Below are 19473 nucleotides of genomic sequence, written 5' to 3'. Positions count from 1 at the left end.
GATTCAAACCCACACAGCCTGACCTCAGGGCCTGTACACTTAACCATCACTTTAATGGAACTGTTCTAAAATTATTTTTTAAGCAATCATTCATTTAAAAAATCATAATATTGGCATGCTTGAAGAAAGAGTCACTATGGCACAGAGTACAGTGTGATGGAATATCCCACTGGGCTGTCAGTGACCCAGATGACCACTAGTGATGTCACTGGGGCCACTCCGAGCTATTAATATAGGCGAGGCAGAGCTGACCGTGATGGAAGTCACAGTAACATCATGGAGGTGGTGCTCATCCATGTGGATCAATTACACGCTTTGGTGGCGAACATCTGTTTTACATCACTGAATTGCATTTGTGCAAGTATATATCATCAATTCCCTTCCAAATCCACAAAACGGAAGACAAACCAAAGGGGAATCTCCAGGGGATGTGCGGAGGCTCGATCAAGTCTTTCGCCAATTGTTGTGCTCTTCGGAATAAATATATTTAAACGTCAGTAGTTCCAGTGACAAACACGCTCTACCCTGTGCTGAAATCCTCCAGTCATTGGCCGCCCAGCTACTGTTCGCTCAATTCCCCCTTTCGCCTGCAGGTGGCAGCACCAGTGCCGACCGCTGTCCGGTGAAAGCGCTAGGGGACTGTGAGTCAAGGGAGAGTAACTTAGAGACAGAAGATGAGAACCGGGTTAGAGACAGAAATAGGATCCCACGAACTCCGACTCCGGATAAAACAAGGCATTCATTTAAACCCCTCCAGTCTAGGTGAAACTGAAACTCGGCGTGAGCAGGCCTCGAGGGCCCAGGAGACCTGCAACACGGGGTGGGCCCGGGGAGGGCAGGCGCAGCATCCTTTGCCCGGCCTACGTCGAAGCCATTGCGAGGGCGCTGTGGACAGGGGCCTGAGCCGTGTCCTGTGCGGGTATCAGTCCTTTCACGGCCTTACTGCAGCACCAGGGCCGGCCCCTGGCGTTTCATAAGACTTTACATAGCTGCATCCACGGAGGATCCGCGCACAGTCAGCTGCCCTGCCACGACGTGCTCTCCCTCGGGGGGACAGCCGTTACTCCTCACGTCCGAGGGGTGGGCTGCCGCGGACTCCAGGCACTTACTACCCGCTTACCACAGGATTTGCAGAAGCACAGGAATCGGTCCAGGCTCGGCAGTCTCGGGACGGGAGGCCTCATCCTTTAGACCAGACACGGTAGTGCTGACTTTGCCCTCCACTTTTCCTGTGTAGGGACCGGTCCTCCATGTCTTTCTATGTCTTCTCTCCTCCCCTCAAATGAATGCTAATCACATCCAAACCAAAAGATCAGAGACGAAAAGTGGCCTTCTTCAAGAAAACTTACGTTTGTAAGAAGAGAACTGGACACAGCTGCATGATATATAAGGGCGTCATTTCGGGCATGTGGACAGACTCCTGGGGGAGATCTTTGGGAGCGGTAGGTTTCTTTCTAGGATTCCTGAAGTTACATTTCATAACTCACAACTGGCTCATGCCTTACTTAAGGCCACACACACGTGGCTGAGAGGGAAGTCTGACTTCCTGGCAAATCTCCTTCTCTTCGTGAAGCGTGGAGATGGGACCTTATTAATTTGAATAGCAACTTAGAGCCTCAAAAGAGAAGAATAATAAAATGAAGAAACTTCTTTAATCGAAGCTGATTCTCTAGGAATGGCAGTTGCTTTTATTTAGCCACAGGTTTGAGAGACAGACGTTATTCACATGGACTTCTGACAGGTAAACGTTAATCCCTGGTGTTTATAATGATGATAATTACTGCATGTGAACAGCGTGGCTGGCATCCATTGTCCTCTACTGATACTCCAGCACAAAGAGTCATTAGCTTAGTAGGTGGCACACTCATTAGTTTATCTGCGCTCCCCCCACCCTGCCCCTTGCCAGCAGGTATAATTATTCTGCTGTAAAATTACCCTTCCTCCTCTCCCTGCCTGAATTCCTCTGCCTTTTGGGGATCCCAACCTTCTAGTGAAGATTTCTGCCACTGCCCCTCCCCTCCTCCCCTTCTAACTCCTCCAGACTCCTCCCTAGCTTGACCACCCAGGAAACTGTCTGTCTGGATTACATAGTATGAAATTTGATTACAGTTGATTAAACACAGTGTTAAATATTGCCCCAACTTGTTCTCAGTTTTCTTTCTGAAAGTATCATCTTCTGAACTAGGCTGTAAGCATCGAGAGGGTAAGGACCATATTCATTAATCCCAGGCTTAATAAGATGTATTGATAAGATTAATAGGATGCGTAATAATTGTTTGTTCAATAGACAGGTATCAAGATGAAACTTTATTGTTGAGAAACAGGAAATGTCATCCACTTAGTCATTTGATTAAAGTTTCCCAAGTTTTAGCTCTGGGCCAGACCCTGTGTGGGGCTGTGGAGATGATATTAAATATGAGTAAGACATAGTCCTGCCCTAACTGGTAGGGAGATAAAGCATTCACGCACTCACCAGGAGGCAGTGTGAATCCTCAGGAGTGTGGGAAGCGAAGATCCCTAATGTTCAGAGGGGCAAGGAGAGAGCTCTTGTGGCAGGCGGTGGAGAAGTTCAAAGAAACGGCGTCTGAGCAGGGCCTTTGAGTATGGGAGGGATTTCAGAAGGTGGAGATGATGGGTGGAAGGTGCAGGCAGAGGGAACAGTATGAGCAAAAGTAGAGGGATGGGAAATAAATCCTAGAACTTGGGTGGGGAAACCAGGCAATTCAGTTTGATTGTAGTGATGTGACAAAAATAATAATATCGGACATTTATTAAGAACCTCCTGTAGGCCTGGTATTATGCTCTGTGTACTTTATCTCATCCTGTCCTCCCAACGACACAGGAGGTAGATGCTGCTAATACTCTCGTTTTACAGAGAGGGGAGCAGAGGCTCAGATACCTTTACAGGCTGTGGCACTACAGTCATACATGGCTTAACAACGGGGACATGTTCTAAGAAATACATCGTAAAGTGATTTCGTCGTTGTGTGAACATCATAGAATGAACTTACACAAACCTAGATGGTATAGTCTACGACACACCTAGGCTATATAATCTTATGGGACCACTGTCATATAGGCATACCGCAAAGATATTGTGAGTTCTGTTCCAGACCACCACAATAAAGCAAATATTGCATACGAATTTCATATGCATATGCATATGAATTTTTGGTTTCCCAGGGCATATTAAAGTTATATTTACATTATACTGTGGTCTATTAAGTGTATAGTAGCATATGTCTAAAAAATGTACATACCTTAATAAAAAATACTTTGTTGTTAAAAAATGCGAACCATCACCTGAGCCTTCAGCCGGTTGTAATCTTTTTGCTGGTGGAGGGTCTTGCCTGGTGACTTGCCCAGTGGACAAGTCAGCAGCCGTCACCACACTCCATCTTTCTCCATTCAAATCCTCTGTCCTGCTACTTCCTCTGGCCCCACCCTGACTTCTCTAAGGGTGCGACCTCCTGGTCCTGGGCATGCCCGCATCCTAGCTATGCTGATGCTGATGGTTCTGGAGCTCCCTGAGGGTCCTGCTGGCTCTTTTTGGGGATGGGAAGGTGGAGGGGTGATGAGGGCTGAGGGGCTGACCTGGCTCGGAGAGTGAGCCTCTGCCTTTGGCTCTCAGTGCTGCCGAGATCCCATTCTCTCAGAAGCGGGGCATGCAGGAGGTCAGAGGCAGCAGCGGCACCCCCACCAAGTGCAAGGCTGCCCAGCCTGGGGAGCTCTCCTCCGCAGCTGGCTTGGCAAGTGGACTGGAGGAGCTGCCTCCCCAGTGGCTCCCAAGTTCACCTGCAAAGCACACCAGAGGCTGTGTCATGCGAAGGCACCATCTGATGGTGTGGGGCTCTGGGCACAAGTTACACCTGCCTCCTCCAGCACCAACCAGCCAAAGTCTCAAAGGCTCAGGGTTCCCTTGGGGAGACCTAACTTCCAGGCACTTCCACTCCCTGCCCCTGTGGCCTGAGCAGGTCAGTCACACAGAGCAGTCCTCTGCAGAAGGCTGCCGGGGCCCATGATGCAGCAGCTGGAGGGCTGCACATGGAACCAGCAGGACCACCTCACCTTCTGCCAGCCAGTTTCTGACTCCATTCCCGTCCTGGCCTCTCAGTGGTGGCTGACACATCATCTGACCACACCTGCTTCCCTGAGCACTTTCTTCATGTGGCTTCCAGGACACCTGTAGCCTGGGGGCCAAGGAAGTCACAGTTGCCCTTTCCCAGCAGGGTGACTGCACATCCTCTGTGCCCACCCATGTCCTGTGACAGTGAGGAATGTCCCTTCACCCTCAAAGGGGCTTGGCTTGGACAATCAGCCACCTGCTTTCATTTCTCAGAAGGGACTAGTTTTTCTCTGAAGTTATGTCCTTCCCAGTTGGTGGGAAAATCTCCCTCCTTATATGAGAAGGTGACAGTGTAGATGGAACTGCACTTCGTGTTCTTATTTCTGGAAATAGAAAGGTAGTGACCCTATGGCATGCCCTGGAGTGTTACTGACTTCTGAAATCAAAAGTGTGGGAGTCCTGCTTTGGGATGCCCCACCCTAGAGTCCTGGGTCTGGAATGTGGCCACTTGCCGCCCACACCCCTTCTAGCCCTGGTGCATCATTTTTCTGTGCAAACATTCGTTCAACAAACCTTGACCGAGTCTCTCCCTGCACCATCAGTGTGTGAGGGACGCCCTGGGTGGAGTCAGACTGGGAACCAGAAGAGACAAGGTCACTCTCGTGTGGCTCCCAATACCCCAACCCAGCCAGAACCCAAGTGCCTCTCAATACAGCAATTTCCACCAAGGTTTGTAGAGAAAAATGTTCACCTACGTCATCCCCCAAAATGCAATGTGACAGAAAAGTGATGTGTGAGAAGCGTGAGTTAATCCCTCTCGTGGCTGGTGGGAACACCCGAGCTCTGGTGGCCTTTCACAAGCTGGCGAGTGGCCGAGACTCGAGGCACCAGCACCACCCAGATGCTGCTGGTGCGAACAGCCCGTGAACTAGACCACGCTATGACCTTTCCAGCTGTCTGCAGGCAGACAAGCCACCATTTCTTTTATTCAGATGTTTCTCTGTGCACTAGAAAACTAGTTCTTCACTTGCCTTTTCCCATTTCAGGAATGAGTCTGGTTTTCTGAAGTGGTGGACACATGAGGCCGCAGATGCTGCCCTGAGGAGCGTGGGCCGGGAGGCAGGTGAGGCCAGCATCTGCTCCGCATCAGTGCCAAGCACCTGGAGCCTGGACAGCACCCTGACATGCATGGCTGTGGGCCCCTGGGAGCCGGGGCTTCATCCCCTCCAGTGGTCCTGCCAACCCAGGGCTCTGTCTGCCTCAGGAACTCGCTTCCACTTGCATTCGATGCATGGTTCACCAACAACAGAGCAGGCCCGTACTGGGTCCAGGGGAATACCCTGTCCTGTTCACGGGAACTATGCTCTAAGGCACAGGCGCTTAAGAAAGATTTAGGGGTCAGTGTGAGACCCATGGATGAACAGCTACTGTTTCAAATATTACTCTACACGGCACAGAACTAGGTCGAGGTGGACTGTTTCTTTAAATGTGGCCTGCCCTAAAGAGCAACACACTCATTAGAGCAAACTGATTACTGGGTGCTGACTAGATTGAGGGGTTCAGTGCAGTCCCTGTGCCCACCAGGGTCATGTTTGGGGCACAGTCCAATGAAGCAATCACCATGACTCTAACAGCCTACTGGGACCAGTGTTTGAGGAGAACAAAGTGAGCTCAGGGGATGGACGGAGGGGCTGGGTAACATGCTAGTTTTGGGTGAAGGCCTTCTCTGCAGGGGTCCTGGGGGGGTCCTGAAGGAGATGAGGAGCATGGAGATGGGGAGGAGGAGGAGTGGCCAGAGAATGAGGGAGTGACATGCAGGCCTGTGGGGCTCCCGAGGGCAGAGCCGGGCGAGGAGCTTGCATCCTGGAAGCAAGGAGGGCCTGCAGGATGCAGCAGAGGTGCTCAGCCGGTCACTCAGGCTCCCGTGGGGAGAATGGTGGCCCGGGAGTGGGGGAGCGTGGTTGTGGTGATGGGGGCGTGCGCCAGGAGGAGGAGGGCCAGGAGGACACTTTGGTTTGCGGCGTGAGCAAGTGGGAGGATCAGGCCACTTGCTGGTGGGGAGTCAGGAGTGATCGTCTCTGTGGGATTTGTGGAGTTCTTCCATGGACCCCAGACCCCCCTCTGACCTCCCCTCCCACTTCTGTGCCCAGTGCTCAGCACAGCCCGTGCCCTCGATGCCCAGTGGTCATCTTTATCAAATGGGTGGATGGCAGACAGTCTTTCGGTTCCATCCCATTCTGTTGCCTCTTCTTTCAACTCATTCTGTGTGTTTAGCAACATTTATATTGCTCTGATTCAGAAATTACCACATGTTCATTCTGTTTTCCTGTGGCCAGCAGGACAGAGGCTGCCCCAGGGCCCTGATTGCAGATGGCCAAGGAACAAGGGGGCCTGCAGGGCCAATCAGGGCAGAAACGGGGAGGGGGGGAGTCTTTCTTCCTGCTGAGCCATGGGAAACAGTTTACTGCAAATGCAGCAAATGAATGAGTTATATTTTAAATTTGCGTTGGAAAATCTGAAATTCAAAAACGGAACACTGTAATATCAGCTTTATCTCTGTGATTTGGCCCCAGAGACCTGGTCACATGTTGTTGTTGAACCTGATCTCTCCACTTGCTGTGAGTTTTACTTATTTTCATAGTAGGAAGCAGATGTCTACAAATGCAGGGCCTTCTACGTGTCACTGCACAGTGATGCTCCCTCAGGCTGACTGTCCTGTGATACCCGCAGAACCCTGAGTCATGCCCAGGATATCTCTGTGGCTGCACCCTGAGCCATCTGCTCCAGACCCAGCACCCTGTGGTCCAGGCTTCTCACCACCACCACACTGAGGAGCCTGAGATGAACACGGTGAGCTCATCTTTGAAGAAGTCTTGTGGAATTGAAACCCCTGACTTTGAGAATGTGGTTCAGGCCATCACTTCCATTTCAGGAAACCTGCTCCCATGCAGGAACGGGTCAGGGTTACTTTTGGGAAAAGAGTTTCCCAAAGGTAGATTTTCATTAGCCTGAGTGAATGCACTGCCTTGTCTGTGGGGCCAGCCATGATCAACCTGAGGTTGAAATACCTGAACCAAGCTTTAGGGGGATCGAGGATAGTCCTCATTCTAATTGGCATGATGTGAAAAGGAAAATTATTTCAGGAGTACTATATCACCTGGGTTCTCTGGTGCAACTGTAGAGGCTGGCCTTGGCTAATCTGAACAAGAGGAAACCCATTGGAGGCACCTGGGGCTTGCAGGCTGGAGGAGGCTGGGCTAGGCCTGAGAATGGTCCTGGGTGGCTGGCTGCCTGGAGGAAGAACCCTCCATGAGACGCCTGGTTCTGAAGTTGCTGGTAAGGTGTTCATTTCCCTGAGGGAGTGCCCAGGTGGATGTGGGAGGACCACACACCTGCCCTGGGCTGATACAGGGAGAGAAAGAGATTGGCCTTTGGGGCTTTCAGGTGGGGTGACCACCAGGGTGTTCTCCCTTTGTGACTACACTTTGGTGGTAGGGATAAAGGCAGAGGTCATTCCTAAGCAGGAAATTGAGGGGAGTGGAAAGGGAGAGGAATATGTGTCCCATCTTATACCAGTACAGTGCTCCAGCACGTTGGCAGAGCTAGCTCACCCTTGGCTCACCCCCTGGCCCAGGCTCCCTTTGGGGGTCCTGGAGGATGATGCCTAGGATGAGGGCACCTAAGAAGGGGATGCCTTGATTTAAGTTTTGAGTGAGCCCAACATCAATACCAACCATTCCAGTAAGTCCATCCATATTGATTCCCATCTGCACAGGCTAAACTTCTCAAATGCACTCAACATGCAAAACAGACATTTCTTGAGGCACCTGTCATGGACTCCCCACTCCCAACCATAGTTTTGGTGACTACAAAGTTCTCACCCATCCTTAGGAATAAATTTGGCAAACAACATGTTGTTAGTTGGCATGGGATCTCATCGATGCCTGCAGGGGAGAGTACCTTGATGACTTGACTTCCCACACAATTTGTTCCATAATTTCCCAGCTGTGTCTGACCAGGCTGAGCAGCTGTAGTTTTGGTCAGACTTAAATTTGCTCCATCTGGTTTGAGCACATAACTGGGGCTGCACTTGCTAGCCACACTTTATAGTCTCGTCACCTGATAAGACATAAGATATAATAAGATCCAGAAACTCATAAGACAACACCCAAAATATCCAGGATACAATTGAAAAACATTCATCATCTCAAGTACCAGAAAAAATGTCATCTTGAGCAACATAGACAATCAAAAGACCCCCAACACCAAGATGACACAGATGTTGGGATTATCTGATGAGGATTTTAAAATAGCCATCATAAAAATGCTTCAACAAGCAATTGCAAACATGATTGAAACAAATGAAAAAATAGAAATTCCCAGCAAAGAAACAGAAACAATAAAGAAGAACTAAACTGAGAATTTAGAACTGAAAAAATACAATAACTGAAATTTTTAAAATGCAATAAATGGGCACAATAGCAGAATGGAGAAGACAGGGGAAAGAGTCAGTAAACATGAAGATAAGACAACAGACATTACCTCATCTGAACAACAGAGAGAAAACTGAAAAAAAGAAAAACAGAACTCCAGGTACCTATAAAACTATAGCAAAAAAAATGTAACATTTGTGTCATCAGAAGCCCAGAATGAGAAAAGAAAAAAAGTGGGGATTAAAAAGTATTTGAGGAAAAAATGGCTGATAATCTCCCAAATTTGGCAAAAGATATAAACCTAAAGATTCAAGAAACCAAGAAAAACCCAAACAGGAGAAACTCAAGGAAATCCACACCAAGACACATGCTATGGACTGAATTTTGTCCCCTCCTCAAGTTCACATGTTGAAGGTTTAACTCCTCATGTGACAGAATTTGGAGGTGGGGCCTTTGGGAGGTAATTAGGTTTAGAGGAGGGCAGGACCCTTGTGATGGAATTAGTGCCCTTATAAGAAGAGACACTGGAGAGCTTGCTCTCTGGCTCCCTGCCATGTGTGGACACAGCTAGAAGGTGTCCATCTGCAAGCCAGGAAGAGTGCACTCACCAGAACCGGACCATGCTGGCACCCTGATCTCAGACTTGCAGCCTCCAGAACTATGAGAAAGTAAATGTCTGTTCTTTAAGCCCCCCAGTCTATGGTATTTTGTTATGGCAGCTGAGCAGACTAAGACCACACATAATTATCAAACTTCTGAAAACTAAAGACCAAGAAAAGTCTTGAAAGCAGTGAGAGAGAAATGATGTTTTTCCTATAGGGGGAGAAAAACCACTCGAATGACAGTGGATCTCTCATTAGAAACCATAGAAATCAGAAGTGGCATATTTTTTAAAGTGCTGAAAAATAGCCAGAATTCTATATTCAACCCAATTCCAAAGTCAACCCAAGATTCTATATTCAGTGAAAATGTCTTGAAAGAATGAGGAGCAAATCAAGACTCTCAGATGAAAGAAAACTAAAGAATTTATCACCATCAGACCTACTCTAAAAGATTAGCTCTGGGGCTGGCCCCATGGCCAAGTGGTTAAAGTTCCACACACTCCACTTTGGTGGGCTGGGTTCATGGGTTCGATTCCCAGGTGTGGACCTACTCCACTCATCAGCCATGCTGTGAAGGCATCCCACATACAAAGTAGAGGAAGACTGGCACAGATGTTAGCTCAGGGTGAATCTTCCTCACCAAAAAAAGGGGGAAAAAAAAGGAATGGCTAAAAGAAGTTCTTGACAAGAAAGGAGAAAAAAAAGAAAAGAGGGCTGGCTTGGTGGAGAAGTGGTTGGGTTTGCATACTCTGCTTTGGTGGCCTGGGTTTGTGGGTTTGGATCCTGGGCACAGACCTACACACCGCTCACTGAACCATGCTGTGTCGGCATCCCACATACAAAATAGAGGAAGATTGGCACAGATGTTAGCTCAGGGACAATCTTCCTCACCAAAAAAAAAAAAAAAAAAAAAAAAGAGAGAGAGAGAATCCTAGAACATCACAAAAGAAGAAAGAACAACAGAAAGAGTGAAAATATGGGTAACTATAGTAGACTTTTCTTCTCTTGACTTTTCTAAATTATGTTTTATGGTTGAAGCAAATATTATAATATTTTTGTCTGATAGTGGTTCTCAATAAAAGTAAAAGAGATGTTTAAGACAATTATACTATAAACAAGGGAAGGTAAATGGACCTAAAGGGAGGTAAACTTCCTGCCCATCACTCAACCTGTATAATGTGGAGACCAGTAGATTATGATGTTTTGTGCATATAATGTCATACTTAGAACAAACACAAAAAACCATACAAAGAGATACACTGAAAAGCACTTAAATCAAAATGGAATTCTAAAAAGACATTCAAGTCACCCTTAGGAAGGTAAAAAAATGGAAACAAAGAACAGAGAGAAGAAACAGAAAACAAAAAATAATATGACAGACTTAAGCCCTAACATATCAACAATTATATCAAATATAAATGGTATAAATAAAACAAATAAGAGACAGGCAGAGTGGATGAAAAAATATAACCCAGCTATATTCTGTCTCCAAAAAACTCACTTCAAATATATCAATATAGGCAGGTTGAAAGTAAAAGGATAAAAAAATGATATGTCATGTAAATATTAATCAAAAGAAAACAGAGGTGGCTATATTAATATCAGATAAAATAGACTCTGGAGCAAAGAAAATTTCCAGAGACGGAGAGGGCCATTACACAATGATAAAAGGATAATTTCACAAGAAGACATAGCAATGCTCAATGTGTATGCAACAAACAACAAAGCTGCAAAATTCATGAAGCAAAACTGATAGAACTGAAAGAAGAAATACTACTATGGTTGCAGACTTCAACACGGCTCTCTCAACGAGTGATGGAACAGCTTACGGAAAATCAGCAAGGATACAGGAGAAACTCAACAACACCAGCGACCAACAGGATCTAATTAGCGTTTTCTATTTTAACCAATTTTATTGATTGTCATTTCATTGATTTTTCTCTATTTTTTTTCAAGTTCATTGATTTCTGCTCTTATTTTTTGTTGTTGTTGTTCTTTCTTTCCTTCTGCTTGCTTTGGGTTTATTTTGCTCTCCTTTTTTCTTAAGGTGCACGTGTAGATTATTGACATAGACATTTATAGAACACTCCACACACCAACAGAAAAATTCATACTGTTTTCAAGAGCCCATAGGACATATAGTAAGATAGGCTGTATGTTGGATTGTAAAACAAACCTCAGCAAATTTAAAAGAATTGAAATCATACAGAGTACATTTTCCAACCACAATGGAATACTACTAAAAATAATAGAAAAATGAGAAGAAAATTTCCAAACACGTGGAAACTAAACAGCACACTTCTATATAATCTATGAGTCAAAGAGTAAGTCTCAGGGAAATTAAAACCATTGAACTAAATTATAACGAAGTACAACATATTAAAATTTGCGGGACACAGTTATGCAGTCCTGAGAGGGAAATTTACAGCACTAATTGCTTACATGAAAAAAGAGGAAAAGTCTCAAAGCACTCATCTGTCTTGCACCTTAAGAAACTAGAAAAAAGAGCAAAATAAACACAAGGCAAGCAGAAGGAAAGAAACTAAAAATGAGAGCAGAAATCAATGAAATTGAGAAAATCAATGAAACAGTGATCAATAAAATTGATAAACTTTTAGCAAAATTAATAAAGAGAAGATGCAAATTATCAACGTCAGAGATGAAACGGTCTATCAGTCCAGACCCAGAAGACATCAAAATAATAGTAAGGGAATACTCTACCTACACAAACTGACACCTTAGGTGAAATGGATGGGTTTCTCAAAAAGCACAACATACTCCACATCCCCATTTGAAATAGCTAATTCAAATACCCCTATAACTATCAAAGAAATTGAATTTATAATTTTAAAGCCCCCAAAAGATATCTCCAGGCCTAGACTGTTTCATTGGAGAGTTCTTCCAAACATTTAAAGAAGAGTTAAGGGGCCAGCCCCGTGGTACAGCAGTTAAGTTCGCCTGTTCCACTTCAGTGGCCTGGGGTTCGTTGATTTGGATCCCGGGTGTGGACCTACACACTGTTTGTCAAGCCAGGCGGTGGCAGGTATCCAACATATAAAGTAGAGGAAGATGGGCATGGATGTTAGCTCAGGGCCAGTCTTCCTCAGCAAAAAGAGGAGGATTGGTGGCAGACGTTAGCTCAGGACTAATCTTCTTCTTCAAAAAAAAAAAAATTAAAGAAGAGTTCACATCAATTTTACACAATATTTTGCAGAAAACAGAAAACAAAGGAGCACTTTCCAATTTATTTTATGCAGTCACTACCCTGATACTTAACTTGACAAAGATGGTATAGAAAAAGAAAACTACAAACTCATATTCAGCCTGCATAGAGATGCCAAAAATCCACAAAAAACATTATCAAATAGAATTCAGCACTATATAAAAATAATACACCATAACCAAGTGGGGTCAAAGGTTCCCTGAGGCCCCAGGGCCCCAACCTGTGGGCACCGAGCAGCAGTGGAGGAGACAGGAGGGGTCTGGGGAATACAGGTGCTGGGCTGTGGCAGCCTGTGACGGAGAGGGGCAAAGAAGGCCGGGTGTGGGGCGGCGGCAGCCCTGAGTGCTCTCCTCCCAGAGCTGATGTTCTGCCTTCGGGAAGGAAGGGCCAGGACAAGGAGTTGGTTCACAGTGGACCCTTTCTCCCTGGGATTCCATCAGTCCCCTGCTCCTGACGTCCCCTCCCCAACCCTGCCATCTCTTGCCTCCCGCTCACCCCACCCCATTCCCGCCCAAGTCATCAGCATTTTACAGATGAAGGAACTGGGGATCCGGAAAGGGTGAGCATCTCCAGATCACACCCCCAAACTTGGGTCCTGGTCCCTCTGGCCTCCAGGAGGCTGCTGTGTCCAGGGACCCAGGGTGTGGCTTAGCCGGGTCTGAGCAGCTGAGCAGAGGAGGTTCCCGTGCTGGGATCACACAAGTGCACCCTGTGCCCTCTGACCTCTGCCCCTCAGACCCCACCCAGTGCAGGAGACCTGGGGTCTCTAGGGGACAGGAAATGAATCTGAAATGCTGCCTCTCCTGTGGAAGGGCCAGCTCAGAAGCCAGGTCACACACAGTGTCTAACCCCACTTCAGACCTTCGCCAAAGTTGCTCCTCAAACCGCACCTCCTCCAGGTCCTCACTGTCGGATGTGGACATTTATTACATTAACACCAGCTCTGAGTCACTTCCTTTCAGTTGGTGGTTATTTGGACTCCACCACCCTTCCGACCTGCTCCGGACACCAGCAGCCCTCAAACCAGCTCAGACACCTCCAAGTCCCCTCCAGCTCACCTCCCCGACCAGACCCACTTTTCTTTATGACTGTCCCCGGTTTAGGCCAGTTTACTATGACGTGTGCCTCCAGCATCACCCCTGGGCCACAACCTCAGGCTTTCCACCTCCGCCTTGGCCTGAGCCACGTGGGGTCCCAGCTCATTGGGATCCACGCCTCACCTGAGCTCCAGCTCTTGGAGCTGAGAGGGATGGTCACCAGGAGGGGGTGAGCCTGGAACCCTGGCGTTCTCCTCCCTCCCCGACCCCCAGCATCCAACTCAGAGATCCTCTTGGAGGCAGCCACCACCCTCCATGTCCATGGACACCCTCCAGTCTTCCAGACATACCTGTTCCCAACTGTCTCCTGCTCTGCTTTGCTTTTGCTGTCCATCCACCCCTGCACTTAGAGCAGCCAGAGCAAATCCTGTCTCTCCCCCAGTCCTGCGGGGCTTCCGTGGCTCTGAGCACGCAGCCCACCATCCTGGCCCCCTCTCCAGTGTCTCCCCTGCTGCCCTCACCCCACACCACCTCACCCAGACACAGAGGATGCATCCCATGCCTCTGGCCTCTCTCCACCCTCGTCTTTCCCTCACATCTGCTCATCAAAGGCCCTAATCAGACAGGAGCCTGCGGGTGAGAAGCACCTGCTGCCGTGGCTGGAGTTTGGAGCCATAACATCAGGGCCAAAGCCAAGTTTTGCCACAAACTTGCTGTGAGGTCTCAGGCCAGAAATGGTCTACACAGAAATACCTGTGTGTGGACACTCTGCTTCTGCTTTCCTTTCTATCAGAATGGCACCCACATCAGTGGTTGGCTTTGAGTTTTAGAGGAGGCAACAACTGCGAAAAGTATTGACGGGGAAGGGCAGGCTGCGCTCAGTGTCAGCTCTCTGGAGTTCACCAACACTTTCTCAGAGCCGTGGAGACCCCTGCCCGCCTCACAGCTCTGTTCTGAGGGCCAAGTTAGACGCTTGCCCTGTGGAGACCCAACCAGCTGGAGAATGTGACAACTTGTGTGGCATGCTGCTGTGACCGTGATCCCAGGCTGTACATCACAATCATTTGGGGACACTTCTTCTGCATTGCAATATATTGAAAACTCACATACATCATGCAGCTCGTGCCACCTCCATCCAAGGAGGTGACTCACATTCTGCCCCAGCTCCTCTTCTATGTACTCCTGGGGTGGGCGCATGCAGGGATGTCACCTCTAAGTGCTACTATGAAAATGTTGCCTGGAAGGCAAAAGCTTCTAGGAACCCCTGCATTTCAAAGCAGAAGCCTTCCAGCTCACAGACGTCGGCCTGCCACTCACATCTCTGCTTGGCCTGTTTTTGTAGCATGTCCACCTCCCTCTCCAATCTGGAGGACCTGCCCTTAGCCTGGAGGAGCTTGGCCAAGGACTCTACGCTCAGGGCCAGGGACTCCTCCGGACTTGCTCATAGTTCCCCTCCTCATCTCCAGCCATGTCCACGGATGCCCTGTCCCCTGGCAAATTCTTTAAATCGTGTCTTTCCTGTGACGCCAAGTTGACAAGCAGATTTTTCAGCTTTTGGTTTTCTTCTTCACACAGTTTTAGGGAATCCTTTAGCTCAGAGACATTCTCAGACAGATTCTTACTAATTTCCCTGCTGATGTTAAGAGCTGTTTTTGTCAATTTCAGCTTTCCCTCAAAGCCTGTCAAACCTTTATAAATCGGATTTCCATGGACAGCTCTTCCAACTCTGGTTATTCTCTGGTTTGAAGGCATGGCAGCCTTTGCTCCCTCTGAACAAGAGAACTCCCAGAAGAAAAAGGCTCCCCAAGGGATATGCCACCAGGACAGCTGAAGTTGGTCCCAGGCCAGAGGTCTTCAGGCCATGAGCCCACCAGCACCTCAGCACAGTGACCCATCAGGGGGACCGCACTCTGAATGGCCCCAAGCACTGGCTAGGCCACAAACCATGGACGTTTCTGAGCCTGGCTCCAACAGAGGCAGCAACCTCTGCCCTCACAGACAGCCGCTGACCTGGTCCCTCCACTGGAAGATGGATTTCCGCCTGGACTGGTGGCTTCAGATTTCTCATGTCTGGGTCAAGATGCCCACATTTTTGTGTTCAGGTTGTTTTGTCGAGTTTTCTGGGCTTCCTTCTGTTTTACAGATTGATTGAATCGTGGTGGGGTTTGGGGGCAGCTGGGACTGGTTCTTCTCTTTCTGGTGGTTGGGGCACCACCTGGGGGCCAGGGACATGGCCAGGGCCAAGGTAGCCAGGAGGCAATGCGAAGTTTCCGAGGCTGCTTTTCTCACTCTCTGCAACTTCTGACCTCAGATTGTCTGAGTGCAGCATGGTTGAGGGGGTGGCACATGACTGGTATTCGGTATTTTTTTTCTACCAGGTAGCAGCCTCTTCCAGCCAGCTCACCTGGGCCTGGCAGGGGTGCTGACCATCCCAGGCAGAGGAGGGCTCATCGCAGAACGAAAAGGGAAAACTTGGGGCCAGACACCTGGTGTGCAACTGGGTTGGGGGGTCATTGGTAGCTCTTTGTTGCGCTGGGGGTGGGAGGCTCCTAGTTGGCTAGGTGTCCAGGGTGCTCACTGACCCTGTGCTGAGCTGGCTCAGAGGGCTCCTGATTGGCCGGGTGTCTGCTGCTGTGTGCTGACGTGGTCGGAGGGCTCTCAGATATCCTATCCTGAATCTAGTTTCGATGCCGGAGATCTGAAGGTCCCTGGGCCACCAGCACCTCAGGTGAGTGGTCTGTTGTACTCTGACTCCAAATGGGAATGTAGGTGAGGAGCGCCTCCGGGTTTGGGTCCCTGAGGCGCCAGATGCAGGTGCGGGCCTCGCGGGACCGCAGAGGGGCAGGATGGTGTGGCGAACAGGAAGGTGAAGCCCATAGTGTGGGTGAGAGGCCTGGGGCGGGACGATGGGTGGAGGGCGCGCTGTCCTTCGGGTTGAAGAATGTGGTGGAGATAGCGAAGTGAAGGAGTAGAGGCGGAGGTGCCCTGTCTCTCAGCAAGGCCTCAGATAGGTGCCACGGCTTTTATAACCACCCTGACTCGTCACAATGCCTCCCTGTGACGTCACAGCTGCGCTCCTGGCCAATCGCCAAGTGATTCTCAGCTGGTCTTGCTTGTGCGGCCAATCACCACGGAGCTTGGCGGGCCAATCGCCAGGCGGCTCTCACTGTGGCCCTCTTGACGTCACGACCCTGACACCATCTCCCATCCCCTAGGGGTGGGGGGTGTTCACACCGACCCTTGCCCATTGCAGCACCCAGTTCTCGCTCCTCCTTCGCACAGCCTTCCTTTCACAGGTGGAGCAAATGGGGGTGGGGGCAGTGACCGGCCCACTCAGGGCAGCCACCTGGTGCTCCCAGGACCACGGGATCTGAGAGCTGGCGTAAGGGGGGCTGTTCCTCACGTGATGTGAGTCCTCCCTGGGGACCCGCCCATCGCCAAAGCTCCGCCCAGGCGTTTCCATGGTGACCCTAACCACACCCCGGATTCTGAGGTTCCCTTTGCTGCCTAAGCTTCTCCCATCTGATATCAGTTCTGAGGAGGGGACCTCTGGGAAACGGAAATCAGTGCGGGGTGGGTGGGCTGCTGTCCGAGGGCCTCGGTGAGAGCCTCTGGAAGAGGATCCCAGAGGAGCTGCCATGGCCTGCCCCTGCTGACAGGGTGAATAAACGCTGGAGCCTCCTGACTCTGGACTCGGTGAGATCATAACCACCTGCACTGAAACTACCTTGGGCCAGAAATTGTTACACGAAGCTGAAGCATCGTAGCGGATCCATTTTTATCTCCAGAATAATCTAAGTATCTAAATAGTTCTTGAGCCGATTCCACTTTCTAACTACCAAAATTTCTGTTTATCCTGATGAGACATAGGCCATTGTAGATCAAAGGCATAGCTTATTCCCTTTGAGTCCTCCAGTATCCCAGCATCTTGCTTACCTCATAGTCAGTGCTAAACATGTGTCATGAATAAAAGACCATTTACAGCCTGGCCCACCACCAGAGCACAGCCCTCACCCAAACCAATATCTTTACTAGTATAAAACAAAACAAGCACAAAATAAAAACAAAAACAGAGAAAGAGATCAAGAACCTGAACAATACAGTGTACTCCTTGTGGTCACTGCTGTGAAAGCAAGTCAGAGGACAAGTCTAGGCCTGGCCCACAGGAGGGTGGATCCCGAAGATGAAGGGCCTATGTTCCCCCATCCCTGCAGGGAGGAAACCTGCCCACAGACCAGGAATTCATCTACAAACCGATCAGATGAGCTTGTCGGGAGATAGGCCAGCAAGGTGTTGGCAGTTGTTCAGGCAGCTCCTGTCACCTTAATGGACACACCCTCTCCTTCCTTTTCCTTACAGAACCATGCACCTATCCTAAGAAGACTAGTCTCTTGGCTCCCTTGAGCCCGTCACAATTGTAATTAATTGGACTCACATTTGTGAGTATGTGTAATTAGTGTCTCCCTTCCCCAAGACACTGAGCAACCTGAAAGCAGGAAGCCCTGTGTGTTCCCCTCCATATCCGCAGTCCTTAGCATGGTCCCTTACACGGCATGTGTAAGGTGCTCACCCATGCCAAGTCGTGGCCTCATGAACCTTTGTGTTTCTGCTCCTATGAGGTCAAAATGCTCCTTGTTAGCACAGGCAGTGCCAAGCAGTGGTGTTGGCCTCAGCCAGAAAGCCCTAGCATAGATTTTCTGCCCAACCCCTTTCTCACTGTATAATTTCAGGCAGGTGAAAGAGGAATTTCAGTAGAGTGATAGAGATTGAAGCTAGATTTCGGGAGTTAAGAAAAAAAGGGGAGAAAGGAAATAACTCATTGGCAACATCTGGAAAAAAAATGGAAACAAATGGAAAGAAATTAGGGAGTAATTTCTTTTACTCAAGGGAGTAGCAAGATTAGGATAGTCTTTAAAAAATTTGCTTTTAAGGCTGGAGAACTAAACTTGCAGGCAAGAAAGCCAGAGGAGTTTGAAAATACTTGAATACTTTGAAAAAGTAAGTAAGATCGTTTGCATGTGTTTAAAATTTTCTGTAATAAAAGTGCTTTTTAAATAAATGAAATAATTGATGTTACAGTGAGGGATAGGATCCAGAGCAGAGTTGGGTTTGCCTGGACAAGGAAATAAAAACATCACCTTATTCTCTGAAATAGGAGCAACCCAGGAGAAGATGGATGTGGACAGAGAAATGCTAAGGTGGAGAGAAATAGAGTTGAGGTAGTGTATGCCTGAAGACTTTTTGCTTCACAGGAAATTGAAAATGACCTTCTCAGATGAAAGAGACATGGGGACGAAATTGGAGACTTGTGGAATCTAGAAATTCTTTGCAAGGGAAGCAACAGACAGCCAATTTCAGACGGATAACTGTGGGAGCAGGAAGGGCCAACATGTGGTTGCGGAGTGGGAATACAGCCCCAGTGGTACAGTTATAATACTTTTCTCTAGCAAAATTTGGCAGCCCTGGAGTGAGCAGATGGTGGGTGACCTAGAGTAAGGGTTGGTGTTGGAAGCATTGGCAGGTAAAAGGGCCAAAGGGGCCAAGGATGTTAGCAAGGGCAGCACTGAATGGCTGGAGGCCAAGAATTCTGTGGTAGACTTGCCTGTCCCTGGCCCCACAGTGTTACATCAGTCATCATGACATTGACTTTGATATATAGAGTTCTTGGAAATTCTTTGTTTAGCCAAGGAGGATAGTTATTTCAGCAAAGGCCAAGTCATAAAATGAGAAAGCGAGGGTTTACCTTTTTTTGTAGGTTGTTCCACCTCTTGCAGATCCGTTCTCTCTGGATGAGCCACCAGTGGGTTGTTAATGGCTCCACGGACATGAGTCTCCCTTCTCTTCTGTGGCTTTACTCACAGTTGGACATTCTTGGCGTTGATTACTTCCTCAGGTGGGGAGAATGGGCATTTCTGTCCAGCAATTTCCAATCACTGGAGTTGGTTCTTTGATTTCTCAGGTGGGTCCTGGGAACAAACTGACCAATGACCCAGAAAAGTCAGCCCTGCACTCACTCCTCAGGTTGAAGAGCATCCTACAGTGTCAGAAATACATGCCTTACTCTGCAACCACTGCTTCCAGCCCCCTCAGAAAGGTGGCTTTGGGGAATCAT

At 48.5% G+C, this 19473-nt stretch overlaps 1 long non-coding RNA gene across 1 annotated transcript in view; it reads right to left on the bottom strand.

Moving 5' to 3' along the window:
- Positions 1 to 19238, bottom strand: part of LOC139075513 (uncharacterized) — a 45315-nt gene extending 26077 nt beyond the window's left edge. The window contains exon 1 of the long non-coding RNA XR_011525953.1: positions 19105 to 19238. This is a non-coding gene — a long non-coding RNA (uncharacterized lncRNA). The remainder of the gene's footprint in view (positions 1 to 19104) is intronic.
- Between the last annotated feature and the right edge of the window lie 235 nt (positions 19239 to 19473).

The sequence above is a fragment of the Equus przewalskii genome, chromosome 14 (assembly GCF_037783145.1).
Source record: "Equus przewalskii isolate Varuska chromosome 14, EquPr2, whole genome shotgun sequence".
Taxonomy (NCBI): Eukaryota; Metazoa; Chordata; class Mammalia; order Perissodactyla; family Equidae; genus Equus; species Equus przewalskii.
This window is presented reverse-complemented; position numbering and strand designations above follow the sequence as displayed.